Below are 6,000 nucleotides of genomic sequence, written 5' to 3'. Positions count from 1 at the left end.
TGGAACAGGCACCACGTGACAGCGGGTGAGCAGCTGGGGGCTGCGCGCAATTCATAACATTCGCCGAAGCACGCTGTGAGAGGAGGGCGGTGGGAAAACCTGCATAAAATACATAATACTGACAATAAATCACCACAAGAACTACATTAATATAGTACAGTTAAAGGTGAGCATTTATAGGACACCGATAAGGGCAATTATAAGACAGTGGAAACCTGCCTACTGCAGCTGCAGTTAATTGCAGGCAACACGAAACAGACATAGTATAAGAGTTTTGTCCATCTTAATATTAGATTAATGGGTGCTTCAAACCCTAAAAACTTTAGGTATGTGCTTAGATACAATGTGTGGGTTAACGGCGCGTCGCCCTGAGAGGAACAGGTAGCAGAACCTCGAAAAAATGCCCGTTAACCCTATTTCAACGCAATTTAGTTGAAGTTGACGCATATGGTAAAACGACACCACAAAACGATCAAAATGGAAAGGAAATCACGCGAAGTTGGACTGGGGGGATTTTAATCAATTAAATTCCTCGCATGCTGGAGGGATTCGTGGTACAAACGCGTAATTTACTGCCTGTTTTTCATTCACACAAGTACGCGTACTGGCAGTGTGGAGTTTAATTTGACCGTTTTCTGTCAATTTTGTAAGGTAAGTTCCTGTAACTGCAAGAGTACGCTGGCAGCTCACTGCGCGTTTTTTATAGTTGCCTTTACGGTGACTTCATTCCGAACAGCGGGATAATATACATGCTTGGCAGCATTTTCATTTCTCCCAATTTTTGTACCGCCACGGCAGAGTGAATTTCAGAAATCTGAAAAAATATATATATTACAATATTGACAGTGCATTCTGCTGATTCCGAGGCTACCTCTGTGAAGGGTTCTACTTTAGACTTGCGGAGATGCACATGAAACCTTCATACAGTACAGTACAGCATTATGTATTTAAACTTGCAGTTTGTAAGTACAGACAAGAGCTGCTGTTAAATGTGTGAGGATGAAAAGAAAATGATTTTTTTCTGTTGAATAATCCATTTTATGCGGTAGAGATTTCTGAAATGCCTGATGAAGGATGAGAAAGAACACAGAGAGAAAATGGTACAGGGAAAATTAATGCTTTAATATAGTTGGATCAAAGCAGATTACACCCGCCCGTCTCTAATTACCCATTTAAATCATTATACTGAAAATGAAGATCAAATCTTAAATAATTATTTTAAAAATAGCCCACGACTTTCCCAACACGACGGTCCTGCACAAATGCTCTAAGGCAAGAAGTCGATTTCCTATCATGTGAAAAGCGGTGTCTAGCGTGTTGAGCTGAATAACAGTTCTCTCCATCGCCAGCCGCTAACAGAGATGTGCTGTGGACGCAGCAATGATGCGAACATAACACTATCGAGTATAATTGTACGTTTTACAGGTAAAGTGTATACAGTATTAACGCAGCTCTTTTGTAGGTGGAGAGCTCACCAGTGAGGGCTCTTACAGTTGGCCGTTTTTATTTTCATACCGTATGCGCCTGCCGGTTGTTGGTGAAACAAAAAAAAAACGCTTTTTTTTCTTTTGATGCTGGAGAACAGGTAAAGATTATCGTGGACGCTGTTCTGTGCCCCGCATAATATGAAAACAATAAAGCGCATGGGATTCCCTGCTTGTGAATTTCCCCGCCTGCACTCATCGGAGAGCCAATAAAGTCGGTTTATTAATTGCAAAAGTATCTCGATCTGTGTGCTGCAAAAGTTAAAAAAGCGTTGGAAGACCTGACCCATTTGTTTTTTGCTCATGTACGTTTATCGTAAGTTTTGTTTAATATTACAAGGAAGGCGGTATATCCGCGTATTTGAAAGTCATTCATGACTAGCAGAATTAATTACTTATATTTATACTCGCATAATTGCCCATCAGGAGACTCTAATTGTTATAAATTCATCTGCTTTGTAAAGCAGTAGTGAACATAGTAAATTAATAGCCTACGGTAAGCACATAATAAATGCAGGAGCATTCACAGGTTGAAAAGATGTTTGTAGTGCCAGCTTGTATGATATTGAAAAGGTTTATGTAGAGGGATATCAAAGAGGTCTCATTGAATCATAGTTCTTCTACCAGTTTAAATAACCCAATAGGAAAAAAAGTCTAGATTCTTGAAGAAATACAGTAAGCCTGGCAAGAACATCAGAAGACAGAATAAGGACAGCTATTTGAATGAGGCCTCCCAGTGTAATTTTGTGTGTTCTGCAGTACAAAATATAGCATACTATAATATTAATTTGCAAAGGAGTTGAGCAGATGAGGCCTGATTCATGATAACTTTTTTCTCGTTAACATTAAAATATTCATGCAAGATCAGACCAGTACATAAATCCCAGAACAGATTATTATCCAGCCATTGTGCTATCTTTTTTTTCTGTGGATTAACCTCATGTATACCTGCTGTACAATCCAACACACACCTACACAACTGAAATAAGGGAATAGCAATTTATACATGTATGCATCTCAACAAAGTAATGTTTTTTTTTTCTTCACTACAATTAAAAAGTTGATCTGTAGGGAAAATTTGTGCACTGCAGAAATGACCTTTTCATCATGACTCACTGAAGGCAAAAGAAAAAACACCTCTCACACACTCACACACTCACATTTCACGCCTACTGTACATTTTGTTAATCAATCAGGATTACCACACACAGCTGACTTGATACTTCGTACATCTAGTTCTATACACAACTTCAGGAAATTAGGAAGCTATAAAACAACCAACGTTCACTGCCATGATGCATAGCTTTAGGCTAATGGCCTTCACTTTGTGGACTATTCTGTGACCTTTTTGAAGACTCACAGAAGTCTCTAAAAAGGCTTTTCACCAACTGCTAAAATCAAGATACTTACTAGTACATTTAAATTTAGTACAAGTGATTTAAAGTGATTATACGAAGTTATTATATAATAATTCTGATAACATTGAACTTTGAGGTTTGGAAACCTAATAACCTGTCTGGCAAATTTGTATATTTTCAGATGTACCAAAGCATAAGGCATACACACATTAAATAGATGTATAAGAATATACAGTTAAATACTGACAGTCGTGACTGAACATATTTTCCATAGAGTGTTTTGCAGTTTATACAACTGCAGGCAAATTGTATGTTTATGGGATGGAGTCACTTATTCTATTGAATATTGAATATTCATTCTGTGAATATTGCTCAGGAAGGACTTTATTATTGCACCGCAACCAGACTGACTGAGTTAATGGATTCTGTGTTATCAATAATGGGTTTCTTGTTTAAACAAATGACTCTGACTTTATTATACAAAGTATTTTACATAGTTTGTATCGATAGTTGTTGGAATTTTTCCATAACACAGACACCTATAATTTATTTATAGGTTATATTACTCCAGCCTTTGGGTGGAGTAATATATGTTTGGAGCATGACCTTGAACATCTAATTCAGGGCATGAGGAAAACGATATGCTGTCATTTATTGGTAGGTTTTCTGTATGAGGCTTCAAAGTAAATACATTGACTCTACAGCTGAATCTGGCTATGTAACACATTACTTATTTATATGGGCTGGATTAAAGGCACCATGGCAGCAAAGTCTTTTACTTTCAGTTTCTGTGTGAGTCTGTGGAATGGGAATGAAGTACAAAATCAGTTAACAAGATATATCCAACATTTATCACAACAGTACCAGGACACGAGAAAGCACTTAAAGCCCTTGGAGACAGATGCAAAACAATCATATATTCATTTGGGAAGCTTCAAGATCTTATTTTAATCTCTCTATGCAAATTGTGTTGACTACAACAGCCAGTACGTATTCTGATGGATATATTTCTAAATTAATGTTCTGTTGTACGAAATGGCACGACTTGTTTCAGATCTTGTTGAAATCTTGTTGAAACCTAAATGTGTCTGTCCTGTATATGGTGTGAAAACCAATCTGATCAAGGGGTTCTTTGATCCAGAGAAGGACTGAAAGAAGGCTTGAAGAGCAGTGCAGTATTCTGAAACCAGAACTGTCTGATTCAGAGCTTACCAGGGGTTCCAGTCACGCACAATGGTGAATCCCAAATCATGATATAACTCTTTGTGATGCTGAATAGGTCACATTGATAACTATTTCTACTTTATAATTTTCAGAGAATGCATTACAGTATATCTCCATGCAAACATAAATGTTCTGAGAGAAGGATGTGACACAAGATGGGGAGTTGTTAAACAGTAGTTCAGCAGGAGATCAAGTTGTAATCTTGCACTTATTTTTATGTTATATGCATACTTTTATTTCTGTCATATGCAGAGCAGCTTTTGTGCACATTTTTTCTTTTGTTCAGCATTTTGGTCACGTCAGAGACAGACGTCTTCTGCACCCAGTACTGTCAGACCTTAACTTTCCCACTCCTACATTTCTGCCACATTCCTCATTTTGCTCCCACCTCATCATCTCCTTGCACTTGCTGGCCTTTTAGCCACTCTAGGACTCGGCCATCCAACCTTCATTCACCTCCTCCAAGCAATGAGAGGAGTCGGACAAGCAGCTCTTTGACCTCAACCCCCTCATGGAAAACATCTGCACCCGCCATGAGAACTGCTCTGTTCTTCCAGTTCTCCTAATGTCATCCTTCCTCCCTCGAACTCCAGAACAACTACAGATACTTTCTTTCCCATTGCCCCCCTTTTCTCGCCCTTTTTTCCAGGATCCATGCTTGCTCTGCCCTCATCTTCTTTATCCCCATCGCTCTCTGTTTTTGGTCCAGCGTCCAACTCACTGCACCTACAGCCCCAGCCTGTCCTCATCGTTTCATCTCCCCATTTCCCAGTCCTCGTTTTTGCCCTCTCTGTAGGAGTCCTCCTTCCCCCTCCCCCAGCCGTGGATGAGTACTGCATCACCCTGATGATGAGAGTGCATGTCATCACTCTTCTCTGGGCCTGTGCTGCTCCATTCTCAACCGTCTCCAGCCCTAGCTGATAACCCTCTTACCCCTCCTCAGCTGACGTCCAACTGTTGCGGTGTCAGCCTTCAACTATCCCCTCCCCCAAACACACAGGCTTCTGCTCACAACCTCTCATTAGCACTGGATTCCTAGTCACTTTACCTGCTATTTTTTCCTTCAGGACCACCTCTTTAAGAATAACTCTTTATCTGCCCCTCTTTTTTCTGTTTTTTTTTTTTCTGTAGTGGGTTCCACATGGAATCCGTCCACATCCATTCAGTTGCCGCAAACGGACCAGCATGGGGAATTCTCATTATCAAGCTCGAATCCACAGTTAGCCATTCGAGTCTATTTGTTCTTGCCTCCTCATTTTTTTTGGTCAGTTGGGCTTCCTAACATATCCAAACCAACATGATTAAACAAAGCTCACATATCAATATTGGTCACCGTGTCATCAAGGAATTCTGACCTTATGACCAAAGCTGTCCTTTCCTCAGCCGGGTGAGTTAACATCAAGCATTAAAATATTAAGCATGCTATCCCTTTATATTCATCATCAAGGCACATCAAGTAAAATTTGACTGGGCTACTGAATTGGTGATTTATGACCCCCCAATTCAGTAGAGAAGAGATGGTGTCAAATGATATCAGACTAAATGCAATTAAAGTGTTTTTCACGTACTCTTAATTTAAATATGTTAAATTAAGTGTAAGAGTCATTTAGGCAAAGACACTAAGTGCAGTAGATTCTGCATTGAAACAAATGCTTGAAAGTGTATCCTATTGTTTTTTTTTTTTCTGGTAAACACAATCACTAAGCTTAATACTTTTTTTCCTGCCCCATGTAGCCCTCAGGGTAGACCTGTCTCACTGCCACAATCTTATTACGAGAAATAGTAGAATCAGCAAGATGTGAGGGTGATAAGATGTTGTAATAATGCTTTTATTTTTGAAAGAAGTAAGTGGCTTGGGGGCTGAATAAATGCCATAATTAAACAATTGTGTTTAGGGTCTAAATATCTTCCTGATCAACTTTCTATAAAATCTG

This window comes from Lepisosteus oculatus, chromosome 12 (assembly GCF_040954835.1).
Source record: "Lepisosteus oculatus isolate fLepOcu1 chromosome 12, fLepOcu1.hap2, whole genome shotgun sequence".
NCBI classification, from domain to species: domain Eukaryota; kingdom Metazoa; phylum Chordata; class Actinopteri; order Semionotiformes; family Lepisosteidae; genus Lepisosteus; species Lepisosteus oculatus.
The sequence above is the reverse complement of the archived record's forward strand: the minus strand, read 5'-3'. Positions refer to the sequence as shown.